The 14,326-nt window shown below is 38.8% G+C and overlaps 2 pseudogenes; one reads left to right on the top strand and one right to left on the bottom strand.

Annotated features, from left to right (window-relative positions):
- Window positions 1-611: 611 nt before the first annotated feature.
- LOC128590655 (ubiquitin-conjugating enzyme E2 N-like) lies at window positions 612-2,671 on the top strand (annotated as a pseudogene).
- Window positions 2,672-12,045: 9,374 nt separating this feature from the next.
- On the bottom strand, window positions 12,046-12,550 carry LOC128588855 (DAZ-associated protein 2-like; annotated as a pseudogene).
- Window positions 12,551-14,326: the final 1,776 nt, after the last annotated feature.

The following is a 14,326-nucleotide window of genomic DNA, read 5'->3' on the forward strand; positions in this document are numbered from 1 at the left end:
GCACTACCTCTTCTTTAAATGTAACCTAATAATCATCTTGGGACTCCCCCTTTAAAATATAAGTAAATTTGGGTGGCACCCGTAGCTCAGTGGGTAGGGCACCAGCCACATATACCGAGGGCGGCAGGTTCGAGCCTGGCCTGGGCATGCTAAACAACAATGACAACTGCAACAACAACAATAAAAAAAATAGCTGGGCATTGTGGCAGGCACCTGAAGTCCCAGCTACTTGGGAGGCTGAGGTAAGAGAATCACTTAAGCCCGAGAGTTGGAAGTTGCTGTGAACTGTGATGCCACAGCACTCTACCAAGGGTGACATAGTGAGACTTTGTCTCAAAAAATAAATAAACAAACAAATATATATATTTGGATGGAACAACAAATATGGTGGCATGGAAAGTCCAGAAACCATCTCTCTGTGGTATCTGCAAATTCCTAACCTTATTTCCTCATGTTCTATTTCAGAAATGAAGCCAAGTTCCATTCTTGTTTCCACAAAATATTCAATCACATGATTTTAGGAGTATAGTAGGTTTACTGAGAATCATAGGCCTTACAAGGAGAAATTAGACCATGTACAGGTGGTCCCAAGTTACAAACATCTGATTGACATGCAACTCACACTTACAAACGGGGGCTATTACACAGGTAAACATACCTTCCAACTTACACACAAGTTCAACATAAGAACAAACCTACACAACCTATCTCATTCATAACCTGAGCCTGCCTGTACCTCACAATCTCCTGCATGCCAGTGACTCTAATCCTTTTTTCCTCTTCTGTCTGTTTATATTCCAAAGCCTACACTCCCTCCACATCACCCTCCCAGCTTCCCATACCCTTCCAGGAAGTGTGCTACTGTTTATTATCTAAGAAAGCCTGACCTCCCTGAAATTCTATGAATAAAATTTTCTCCATCTCAGTTACATCAGTAAAGCCATTTTCTATACCCAATAAACGGGAGAATGCTAAAACTCTGGAGTTTGCAGTATAAAGGCAGAGATTATAATTTAATAAATATTGTTTATACATCTACAATTCTAAAGAAAACAAAAAGCAATAGCAACTACATAATCAATTATACCTTTTGCTTTCTTGAACAGCCTATTTCTATCTTAACATATATACATGTATATATGGCCTCTTAGCACCTAAAATTGATGACGTGATTGCCTCTAAAAATTGTGTAGTTAGAGGAGACATCCTTAGAACACAAAGCAAACTTACATTTAACTTACATACTTAATTTATTGACTCATGTTTATTATATATGTGTGTGTGTATATATATATATACATATATATATATATACACACACATAGAGAGAGAGAGAGAGAGAAATTTTATCCAAAGAAATCGGAGGTGGAGAAGGGAGGTTGCCTAGAAGTAGGGCCACTTTCAAACGGAGTAAAACCACGAGCTTGACAGGAAGGAAGCCTAAAATAGTCTGAAAAGACCACAAGCTCTGGTCACTCAGTTTGAGTAAACCACACACCTCCTGTATTTCACTGTATTGCTGCATTAGCACCTAACATAGGGCTCCATAAACAGAATGAGTAATTTAGTGAGTTTATCTGTGGATCTTACAATGTTAATTCTGAATGCCTCCAGAAGTCCAGTGAGCTATCTGTCGTACCATGGAGCCACCTATAATGTTAATTCTGAATCATCCAAATAGTGAGTTTATTTTTTTTAACTTCAGATTGATATGAGGGTATAAATGTTTAGGTTACATTGTTTTCAATTCTAAAGTTCAAGTTGTAGTTGAGCTCTTTACCCGGGGCATGCAGAATACCTTCACTTGGTGCACATTAGGTGAGATCCTGCCAGTCGCCCTCCCACCTCCTCCCTGCCTTCTCCTTCTCTCACCTCTCCCTCACTAGACTACACTTGTGTTTTTCTTTCTGTAGCACCTTTACTTTAAGAAAGCAATTAAATGTATAATATATTCAGAAAGGTAAAGCAGTTCTTATACTCACCAAAATAAGCCCTGAACTATTTGAAAAACAACTATCTAGAATAACTTCACTTTTTTTTTTTTTAATTGTTGGGGATTCATTGAGGGTACACAGAACCAGGTTACATTGATTGCTTTTGTTAGATAATAACCCTCTTATCTTTGATAACTTCACTTTTAAGAATTCTGGGGAAGTGGAGCCTCGGACTTCCACTCGTGTGTGAGGTGAGCAGAGCCTGAGAGGAGACCAGAGGCCGAACTCAGGATCTGACAAGATGGCCAGGCTGGATTATCAAGGAAACCCAGCATTTGCTGGTGGAACCAGTTCCTGGCATTAAGCAGAACCAGATGAGAGCAACGACTATTATTTTCATGTGGTTATTGCTGGCCCCCAGGATTCCCCCTTTGAAGGAGGGACTTTTAAACTCGAACTATTCCTTCCAGAAGAATATCCAATGGCAGCTCCTAAAGTACGTTTCATGACCAAAGTTTATCATCCTAATGTAGACAAGTTGAGAAGAATATGTTTAAATATTTTGAAAGATAAATGGTCCCCAGCACAGTTCTGCTATCCATCCAGGCTTTGTGAAGTGCTCCCAATCCAGATGGCCCATTAGCAAATGATGGAGCGGAGCAGTGGAAGACCAACAAGCCCAAGGCATAGAAACAGCTATAGCATGGACTAGGCCATATGCCACGAATAATATTTAAATCAATCCCATCATCAAGTGTGCACCACTTCTCCTGTTCTGCCAAGATTCTTCCTCTTTTGTTTGAATTTAATGGACACAGTCTTAGAAACATTACAGAATAAAAGCCCAGACATCTTAAATCCTTTGGTGATTAAATGCACATTAGCAAATCTGTCTTGTCCTGATTCGCTGTTGTTAAGCATGAGCAGAGGCTAGAACAATCATATGGATTGTTACGAAACGTTTAAAAGCAGTGGCCCCTCTCTGCTTTTATTCATTTCCCCCATCATGGTTTAAGTATAAAGCACTGTGAACGAAGGTAGTTGTCAGGGTTAGCTGCAGGGAGGTGGGTGTTTTTATTTCATTTTACCTTTATTTTTGTGGGGGGAGGTAGTTTTATTTTAATTTTATGGGCTCCTTTCCCCCTTTTTATGGTAATCTAATTGCAGCTAACCAGTTCTTTAGAATATCCTCTCTAGCCAAGTCTAACTTTATTTAGACATTGTAGATGGACAAGCTTGATTGTTTGAACCAAAATGGGACTATTAAACAAACATCACTAATAACATCGTGACTTTGCTGTCAAGTATAGATTTTTCCCCCCTTCAAAAAAAAAGCTTGTGACCATTTTGTATGGCTTGTCTGGAAACTTCTGTAAATCTTATGTTTTAGTAAAATATTTTTTGTTATTCTACTTTGCCTTTGTACAGTTTATTTTACTGTGTTTATTTCATTTTCCCAATGTGACAACTGTATTTAAAAATTAAAACTCTAATGGAAGATTCTGTTTTGGTCTTCACCATCTGACAGATTGAATAGCATGAGGTGGATTTTGCCAGTTTCTTTTCACTGATAGAAATTCATGTTAAGATATTACTGAACAGAGTATTTATAAACTGGCCCTGAGCATGAATAAAACCTCAATATCTGACCCTTTTTTTTACCTCCTAAAAGTTCGAAATAAATGTGTTTGTGTGTTGTCTCATTAGGTGATCATTGGTGTCTTGTCACAACGTTTGAAAATTACTGTACAGGACAGTCACAGCAAAGACGGCAGTTGTGACTGACCTGTAGGACTTCACATGTGCCACATTTTGCCTCCAAATTGAGTTATAACCTTTTTCTTGGTTCTTGTCTGAAAATTTCATGTGTTAACCATTGGTGTGTGTTACCAGGAAAGACCAATCTGATAAACGATTTAAGGTTTGTTGAGTCTTTCTTACAAACCTGATGAGCAAATCTCAAGCAACTAACTTGCATAAGTATTATCAGAAAGGTTTTTTCCTCTGAAATCATCAAATCCTCTGTTAATGATTCTTGCTTTTCATCCCTCCAGTATTCACCATGAGAACTCCTTTTATTCTTTGATATACAGTAATTTTTTTTCCTTTATTGACAGCATTTCTCCCCTCACAAAACTGTTCTTTTCTGCCTCTCTCCATATCTAATTCCTGATTCTTGTTATTTTTAAGTCATAAATGTAGCCAGTCATAAATATGTATATGTTAACCTTCGGGTTGGAACCTTTGTCTCTTGCAGTTTAAGGTAATGAATATTATAGCCCATCTGAATTTTTCTCATTCTCATAATTCTGGAGTTTCTTCAGAATGTGGTGTATTTTATTGTGCTCCTATGTAAAATGAAGAATTATCTATTAAAATTACATTTTCAACATAAAAAAAAGAATTCTGAGCAGTGGTACTAATACATACATATAGCAGAAATAAATATAGTTCAGCACTACTGTTGATGAATCAATTGATGCATATAAAAACATAGAAAATAGTGTTTACATCCCTGTTGCTATGCCCCTCACACTGCTATTATTTATTTATTTGAATGCAGATTTTGTCCTCACGTAAAACCCCAACATATAAAAAAAGTTCATCTTATGAAATAATCACTTTTCTCTATTTACTCTTTTGTTTGCCAAATTTGTCGGTTAGTTAAATTTTTGGAAATGTGGACTTTGTTGGTTAAATTTTTGGCTGCATGGACTTAGGGGATGCTGATACAAGAAGATGGCCAAGAGCCAAATTAGCAAATCCCTTATGTAAAAACAAACAAGCAGCCAAATTAGCAAATCCCTTATGTAAAAACAAACAAACAAACAAAAGAACCACGTAGGTATTTTCTGACATTCTGACAAGCAGTGGCTCCAGATTGGCTCCAGTAGGAGTGCTGGCTGGGGCATTTTACATGACAGGAACCTGATAAGGGCCAGTCTGAGAAAGCTTCAGGTGGGAAAGTAAGTTAAAATGGTGAGAAAATAAACCATTACAGTCAATTGGGTATGGTGTATACAGAATGGAAGAGGGATAAAAGAGAGTTTCTTGGTAACACAGGCTAAAATTCAACAAGAAGAGAGAGATCTCATAAGACAAGAAAAGAAATATAAATTAAGTCTAGAAGCCTGTAATCCAAAGTTTTAATTTAATTCAAATTACAATTGTCAGGTATTATAAACAAAAGATAATAATGTAATGGAATCTCACATTAAAAAGACTCTCAAACACTTAAATGATGCGTGAGACTCCTCTCCAGAACTGGGATAAGTGGCTATTCAGACTCCTTAACATGTCTTAGGGTAATGAATTTCCTTAGTTACTAAATACAAAATTTCTATTTCAGAAAGCTCTTAATTATTAGAATATTCTCTCTCTTGGTAATACCCCTTTATAGTTGTGACATGTGAAACCACACAGAACAACATACATACCACCTGTTGGTCCTCAGAGTATCTAAGAAAAAAAATCAAAAGCCCATGAGCTACTCTAGGACAGTGGTTCTCAACCTTCCTAATGCTGCGATGTATTTTCATTGTTACAAAGGGGTTGAGAGCACAAGTTGAGAACCGCTGCTTCTAGGATATTCAATTCTCTTGGCTATGCTAAAAATTAAAAATACCTAAATTGTTTTTCTTCTTTCTTTTCCCTTGCTTTTCGTTTAACTCTTAGTGTAATAAAATCTTATCTTTTTTTATCACCAATCCTTTATCTCCATGCCTACCTGTGCAATTGTTTTTAACAAAGACATTAGAGCATGCTTCTCCAACAACAGTCAAAGACTAAATCCTTACTTTAACTTATTCTTTAAGTGCATCGTCCTGTTCCTTGAATCTGTCTCCTTCAGTGGCTTCTCTTAGTTCTCTTCTTCTCTAGACATTTTACATGTACCTTTTTCCTTTTCCAGCCCCATAAATACTCATATTTTGTAGGGTTTCATGTTGCACTCTCTTCATTACTCGGTCTTTACCCTTTCTAGGCAACCTCTTTTGTTCTCATGATTTTAATTACCATTGGAAAGCTTACAAAGTATTATTATTTATTATTCACATAGACCAGTGTTCTTCAACCTTTATATCTCATGTTGCACTTGAATCTATAGTTAAACTTCCACAGCACACTTAAATTATGTTGATCAACAAAAAATGGGGTGGTAAGGGCTGGTGCTGGCCCCACATACTAGAGGTGGTTGGTTCAAACCTGGCCCCGGCCAAAAACTGCAGAAAAAAAAAAAAAAGTAAAAAGAAAGAATATGTTTACTCTGCTTTGAACTTCTTTCAAAAGCAATTTAATTAATGACCTTTAAAACTTTTCACAGCTCACCGGTTTGAGAAGCACTGACGGAGACCACTTCCCTAACATCTGTAGATCTGCTCATGGTGAATCTCCATTCAGTGTTGCTGAGGCTCTTTCAAGTTGTGAGGTCTAAAATGGAACTTTATCCCTCTCTGCAAACCTGCTTCTCCCTCATACCCATAGGTACCACTGACGGTGCTTCCATCCAATCAACCACATAGGCGGGAAGTCTGGACCTGCCTTTCGGACTCTGTTCTCACTCTACCAGCTCTGCCCCCCTCAGCTGCAAGTCCAGCAGATTGTATCTGCTCTATAGACCCTGAATCCATCCTTTCCTCTGTATTCCCATGCCCATCTGCTTGTTCAGTGCATTCTTCTCTCTCATCTGAACTCTGAACTCATCTACCTCCTCTTAGCCTCAGTCCTTCCAAATAGTTCTCCATGCTACCTCTGGAATGTTCTGCATCACATCATTCTAACTGCTGAGAACTCTTCACTTGCTTTTATCATCTATGATAAAACCCAAACACCTTGGCATGGATAAAAGGCTCCGACCCACCCGGCCCCACCTTCCTACTCCCTGCTAAACAATTCACTATTCCAAACCCATTGCCAATGTTTCTCTCACCGGAAAACATCCCCTGACTAACCCACACTTTCCTGTGCTAACTTTTATCCTGCCTATCCTTTTTACTGTAGCCATAGTCACATTGTATTCTAATGTATATGTCCACGTATGCGTGCACTTTACTGGATTGTTGGGGGGGGGAAGAATGTTTCTTTCAATACTCTCATCTTTTTTCCCCTCCCTCCTATGCATAGTAATTTACAGGCACATAGTAGTTCATCACATATTTATTGAATAAACAAGCACAGTTACAAAACCACAGAGATTAAAATAAAAAATTGGCAACCTAACAAAAAGAACATGTAAAAAGCCATTACAATACAACACATACTGCGTGGTACACATATTACATGCTATGTCTGTGTGGTGTTACAAGAGCATGGGCTGCAAAGGCCACTTCTGCTCCACTTCCTTCTGCATCCAAGTGGATGTCACCTCTAGGCTTAAAGTCGTCATCTGCCCAAGAATCAAAGCTATTCGAGTCTGAGAAAATATTGATGACTCCTAATTCTCCATCTTAATGTAGAGACACAGAGACAAAAAGACAAAGAGAAAGTCAAAAAGAAATAGTAGAAGTCTTCTGTAAGGGGCAAAGAGGTGCAGAGGGAGTGGGAAGGTAATTGTGGAAGTTGTGGAGAGCCTGGCACACACAGGCACTGAGCAAACATTTCTGAATAAAAAACATTTATAAATGAGTGTGATGGACAGAGTGCAGTAAGGAAAAATGAGTTCTAATAATACAAAAAGCTGTGATTTTAACTACTAACTCTCTCTTAGGTGTGACTAACCTACCACTCAGTGAATCTTTCTTGATCACTTCAGTGAAGGCATTGGTTCACTCCTCGTTGCCTCAAAACTGTTAGTAAGGTTTGACCCTCATGGCCAAGGCTACAGACTATGATGGGAGGGGAACAATCTATTTTGAAGGGGTTTAGGAATACTTCCAGAGGAAGTGATGTTCTTAGGATGCAGTACTCAAGGGATATCTGTTTGTTGGTGGAATCTACTATCAATTCAAAACCACAATCTCAAATAAGCCCACAGTCTTCACTACCTGTCTCACTGAGACCCCCTGACCAACTCCCCTACCCATGTCCATGACATTTTCAAACTTCTACTCTTCTCAAAACCTGGTCTCCCTTCCTCCTTCCTCAAGTTGGATGATGACTTCCCCTCTGCTCCACAGAGGAAATAGAGGCCTGTAGATGGTGATTTACATCCCTTCCTCATAAATCACACACCCCCATCTCGGACTAGACCCTGTCATCCTCTCTCATTACCACTGAGGAGCATCGTTTTTCTCATCTAACGTCTTCTCCTCCTTCTGAGTACAGGAGCCCATGACGGTTGTCCTGATAGAGCTCTGGAGGATTTAGCCTTTCCCTCATCATTTGGATTTGGTTAAGATCCCTTTTGCTTTTCTTTGACCACACATTTCTACAGCTCTCATGCCGCTTTTCTTCTTTCCCTCTTTCCTTCCCCATCACGCTTCTTGTAAATGTTGCAGTTGTCACGTACATTTCCTATCACCATTTCCTCATCTCCTCCTATTGCATCCACTCCCACATGGTGTGCACTCCCAACACTCCACCAAAATATCACTTGGTGCCATCATCAATGGACTTCACATCACTAAATTTAAAGAGCACCTTTTATTCTCCATCTTACTGAACTTCACATGGGTGTTTTTCTTTTTTCTTTCCAAGACAGTTTCTCACTACGTCACCCATCATGACCCCAAACTCCAGGCTCAAGCAATCTTCTTGCCTTAACCTCTTGAGGAGCTGCACGGTACCATGCCACCATGCTGTTCTCCCTCTGTAAAACACTCTTGCTCTTTAGTTTCTACAACACAAGAAATCCACAGCTTTTCTTCTATCATTCCGGCTGTTCTTTCCCCATCTCCTTTGTAAACTCATCCTCTGGTCTCTGGCCATTAAATATGAAAAATTCTTAAAGTATGGCATGAATCTGCTTTATTCTCACACTTCTATCTCATCTTAAATAATCGTAATTCCAATTATGACATCAAAAACCAACTATATGGATAACAGATAAACAAAATGGTATGTATCTATACGGTGGCATACTATTCATATACAAACAGAAATGAAGCAATGATACAAATTGACATGTGTGAACCTTGAAAACATTACAGTAAATGATACACTCAGTGTGTTCATTATACTCAGGGATTAGAAAACAGGCCACATGTTGGGTGATCCCATGTTTAGAAGAGAGAATTCTATAGGAACCATGATGGACAGCAGGGCTTGCATAAGGCCTTGAATGGAGAAAGGCTGGAGCAGTAGGAAGGTGGAAGCTCAAATACATTGGGTTGTTTGTTCAAAATGTTCTAAAATTGAGACAATGGTTACACATATCTGTAATATGCTAAAAACCAAAGAATCATATGCTTTAGGTAGGTGAATTCTATGTTTAATGAACTATGTCTCAATAAAGCTATTTTTTATTATAAAAAATTTTACTCTTTCCTTTTTTTCCTTAAATCTTACTCTTTGCTCAAGCGAAGCTTCTCAGGGAAGACTCCCCTTAACTACCTGACTGTTCTTTGTTTTTTGTTGTTGTTTTTGAGACTGAGTCTCACTCTGTTCCCCTGAGTAGAGTGCCTTCTTCATATCTCACAGCAACCCCACACTTTTGGGCTCAAGAGACCCTCTTGCTTCAGCCTCCTGAGTAGCTGGGACTATAGTTGGCCATCACACCCAGCTAGTTTTTTTTTTTTTTTTCTAGTAGAGATGGGGTCTCACCCTTGCTCAGGCTGGTCAGGAATTCCTGAGCTCAGTGATCCGCCTGTCTCAGCCTTCCAGAGTGCTGGGATTACAGACATGAGCCACCGCACCTGGCCTCCTGATTCTGTTCTTACAGCACAAGGGTATTCTCCCCACCCTCATTGCTACCCCCTTTATAATCACACACAAATTAGTGTGCCTTTTTGGTGAACATCTACGAGACAGGGATCTCCACAAAAGCACACATCTTGCTTTTGCTTTTGTTGTGTTGCTGTTGTTTTGTCATCCTTACATTATTTCAGGTATCTAATATTTATCTGAATCACATAGTAGGTCCTTATTAAATACCTTTAATTACTTCAAGGACAGATGTCTCATTTTTTTTTTTATGAAATCATAGCTGTGTACATTAATACGATCATGGGGCACCATACACTGGTTTTCTATACCATTTGAAATAGTTTCATCACACTGGTTAACATAAGCTTCCTGGCATTTTCTTAGTTATTGTGTTAAGACATTTATATTCTACATTTACTAAGTTTCACATGGAAGATTGTAAGATACATGGTGTTCTACATTTACTAAATTTCACATGTAATATTGTAAGATACATGGTAGGTGTAATCCCACCAATCACCCTCCCTCCGCCCATCCTCCCCCCTCCCTCCCGTCCCTCTCCCCCTTCCCCATATTCTTAGGTTATAACTGGGTTATAGCTTTCACATAAAAGCCATAAATTAGTTTCATATTAGGGCTGAGTACATTGGATATTTTTTCTTCTATTCTTTTTTTTTATTTTTTTATTTATTTTTTTTATTAAATCATAACTGTATACATTGATATGATCATGGGGCATCATACACTCGCTTCATAAACCATTTGACACATTTTTATCACAGTGGTTAACATAGCCTTCCTGGCATTTTCTTAGTTATTGTGTTAAGACTTTTATATTCTATATTTACTAAGTTTCACACCTACCCTTATAAGATGCACCATAGGTGTAATCCCACCAATCACCCTCCCTGCACCCATCCTCACCCTCCCTCTCCTTCCTCTCCCCCGCCCTGTATTCTTAGGTTATAATTGGGTTATAGCTTTCATATGAAAGCCATTAATTAGTTTCATAGTAGGGCTGAGTACATTGGATACTTTTTCTTCCGTTCTTTTTTTTTTTCAAATCTTCAAAATAGTCTTTATTCTACATTTTTAGTATAAAAAATCCACAGTGTAGAGAGAGACATACAATGGCTGAACTTCCATAACAGTCCATGGAACAGTCAAACATCACTTGTACACAGCACAAGATAAAATAAAATAAAATCCAATTGCAGAAATCAAAAAGTCAAAATATTAAGGATCCCTGAAATATTCTTAACCCTAATGAGATTACACTGGACTCAAGTCACTTTGTAGTGAAGCACTCACAATATGACTCTATCAACCCCATTTAGGAATTCTTGGGAGCCATAAGTGGGTGCATTAGACACTGTGACAAAAAAATTTTGATCTGAAAACTCCCCTTAATTTGGCTCTAAAGTCATCAATCAGGTTTTTGAAATGCACCCTCCTCCGTGCCCCTCATATGTTAAACAAACTGTTGTTTATAGTACAGTTTGTATGATATACTTTGTTCAAACAAAGCTCAGTTTTCCTGGCACCAAAGCAAATTTGGGTTAGGTTCCCATATGCAGAGACAACCTACAAGAAGGGCCTAAAAGGCACCCTCCACTTTTGCCTGAGGAGATAAAAAAAAGAAGAAGTAATGGGATCTGCATGTGAGGTATAGGGGGGGACTCAGAGGATCCTTTTCAAAGACTAGTGAAAAGAGGACAAGTGAGGAGAAGTGCAAGGAGAGAAGGAATTAGTCTGACTGGTTTTCTGTCCTGCATCATTTATTCAATAGAGATCGGTAAGGAAATGGAAGACTTGGGTTGGAGGTGGGATGAGGGGTAAAGGATGGAAAGGAGAAGGCAGATGACTAACGAGCTTCATTTATAACAAGTACTATAAATCATAAAGACTTAAAGGAGATTAAACACCAATCAGAGTAATTTGGCAAGTTTAATTCTTAGAAAAATCAAAGTTCCTTCCAAACCTAATTTGATGTTTTATTACTAAAAGCAAAAGACCAGTATGGTACAGTATTACTCCAGAGAACTAAAGGAAGATCCTTAGGGCTGCTTTACCCACATTCATTTTATGAATGGATACCTCCCCTACCTCAAAATGCTTCAGAGAGGTGCTGCTACCATTACATAGTTCCTTATTAAATTTGAAAAGTACCTGAAAGTTTGAGCACCAGAAAGACACCCCAACAACATGTGTCTAAACTGCAATTTCAGGTTAAAATGACTAAAGCAGTTACATTGTGAGAAGTGCTGAAGATATGTGATGTCTTTCCCGGCACAGAGGTGGCCTTGATTCCTCACCAGATGGTGTAGTCACTATCTGAGCCACCCAGGAAGAAGTTCCCCTTGCTATAAGTTAGGAGGACTTGGCTCACTGCATGACTGCAAGCTGAACAGCATTGGGAGGGCATCCAGGAGATGGAGGAGGAATGTTGCCAGCAGTAGCCCCAGCTCAAAATCTGGAACCTACATCATACCCACCTTCCACCAGCACAGTTGAACCAGGTGGATAGACGGGACCAACTGAATAATAAGCCATAGGGATTGTGGAACCTAAAGGCCCAACAGCCACAGACTGAGCCATGGTAAGATACAGAGAGGCGCCAGGAAATGCAGCTGACATGTTAGGGACTGTGGCAGCCCCCTGGGTGCACAAAGCTCGGAGATAGAGCTCTGAGTAGGCAGGTGGACTTCTGTGTAGGGTGGAGCCTGAGGAAGATGCAAGGTCTGAGGGTATACTGGATTCCCAGGACGCTACACAGGGTAAGTTGGCTGCGTTGGATATTGAACTTTGCTGTTCATGGTGGCTGCGGTCCAGTTCGGCATCCCAGACGGTTAATTTTTTCATCCTTTTTCTTTCATTCTTGAGATACTTTACTAAGAAGAATATGTTCCAGCTCCATCCATGTAAACATGAAAGAGGTAAAGTCTCCATTTTTCTTTAAGGCTGCATAATATTCCATGGTGTACATATACCACAATTTATTAATCCATTCGTGGGTCAATAGGGACTTGGGCTTCTTCCATGACTTAGCAATTATGAATTGGGCTGCAATAAACATTCTGGTGCAAATATCTTTCTTATAATGTGATTTTTGGTCTTCTGGGTATATACCTAGTAGAGGAATTATAGGATTGAATGGCAGGTCTATTTTTTGATCTCTAAGTGTTCTCCAAACATCTTTCCAAAAGGAATGTATTAATTTGCATTCCACCAGCAGTGTAGAAGTGTTCCCTTTTCTCCACATCCACACCAACATCTCTGGTCTTGGGATTTTGTGATATGGGCTAATCTTACTGGAGTTAGATGATATCTCAAAGTAGTTTTGATTTGCATTTCTCTGACGATTAAGGATGATGAGCATTTTTTCATATGTCTGTAGGCCGTGCACCTGTCTTCTTCAGAGAAGTTTCTCTTCAAGTCCCTTGCCCAGACTGCAATGGGATCACTTGTTCTTTTTTTGCTTATACGTTTAAGTTCTCTGTGGATTCTGGCCATTAAACCTTTGTCAGAGACATAACCTGCAAATATCTTCTCCCATTCTGAGGGCTGCCTGCTTGCTTTACTTACTGTGTTCTTGACTGTACATAAGCTTTTTAGTTTGATCAGGTCCCAGTAGTGTATTTTTGAAGCTACTTCAATTGCCCACAGGGGTCCTCCTCATAAAATATTCTCCAGACAGATTTCTTCAAGAGTTTTCCCTGCACTTTCTTCTAGTACTTTTATACTTTAATGTCTTAAGTTTAAATCTTTAATCCAGTGAGAGTCTGTCTTAGTCAATGGTGAAAGGTGTGGGTCCAGTTTCACTCTTCTACAGGTTGCCAGCAAGTTCACCCAGCACCATTTGTTAAATAGGGAATCATTTCCCCACTGAATGTTTTTAATTAGATTGTCAAAGATCAAATAATGGTAAGTAGCTGAGTTCATCTCTTGGATCTCTATTCTGTTCCAGACATCTACCTCTCTGTTTTTATTCCAGTACCATGCTGTTTTGATCACTATCAGTTTATACTATAGTCTGAGGTCTGGTAGCATGATTCCTCCTACTTTGTTTTTATTTCTGAGTAATGTCTTGGCTATTTGAGAATTTTTCTGATTCCATTAAAATGAAGTACTATTTTTTCAAGATCTTTAAAGTATGGCAGTGGAGCTTTAATAGGGATTGCATTAAAGTTGTATATTGCTTTGAGTAGTATGGACATTTTAACAATGTTGATTCTTCCCAGCAAGAGCATGTATGTTTTTCCATTTGTTAACATTTTCAGCTATTGATTTTCTTAGAGTTTCATAGTTGTCTTTATAGAGATCTTTCACGTCCTTTGTTAGATAAACTCACAAATATTTCATCTTCTTTGGCACTACTGTGAAAGGAATAGTCCTTAACTGTTTTTTCAGCTTGACTGTTGTTGGTATAAATAAAGGCTACTGATTTATGCATGTTGATTTTGTAACCTGAGATGCAGCTGTATTCCTTGATCACTTCTAAGAGTTTTATAGTAGAATCCCTCGTGTTTTTCAGATATAAAATCAGATCATCTGCGTAGAGCGAAAGTTTGATCTCTTCTGACCCTATATGG

Source organism: Nycticebus coucang, chromosome 1, assembly GCF_027406575.1.
Source record: "Nycticebus coucang isolate mNycCou1 chromosome 1, mNycCou1.pri, whole genome shotgun sequence".
In the NCBI taxonomy this organism is placed as follows: Eukaryota; Metazoa; Chordata; class Mammalia; order Primates; family Lorisidae; genus Nycticebus; species Nycticebus coucang.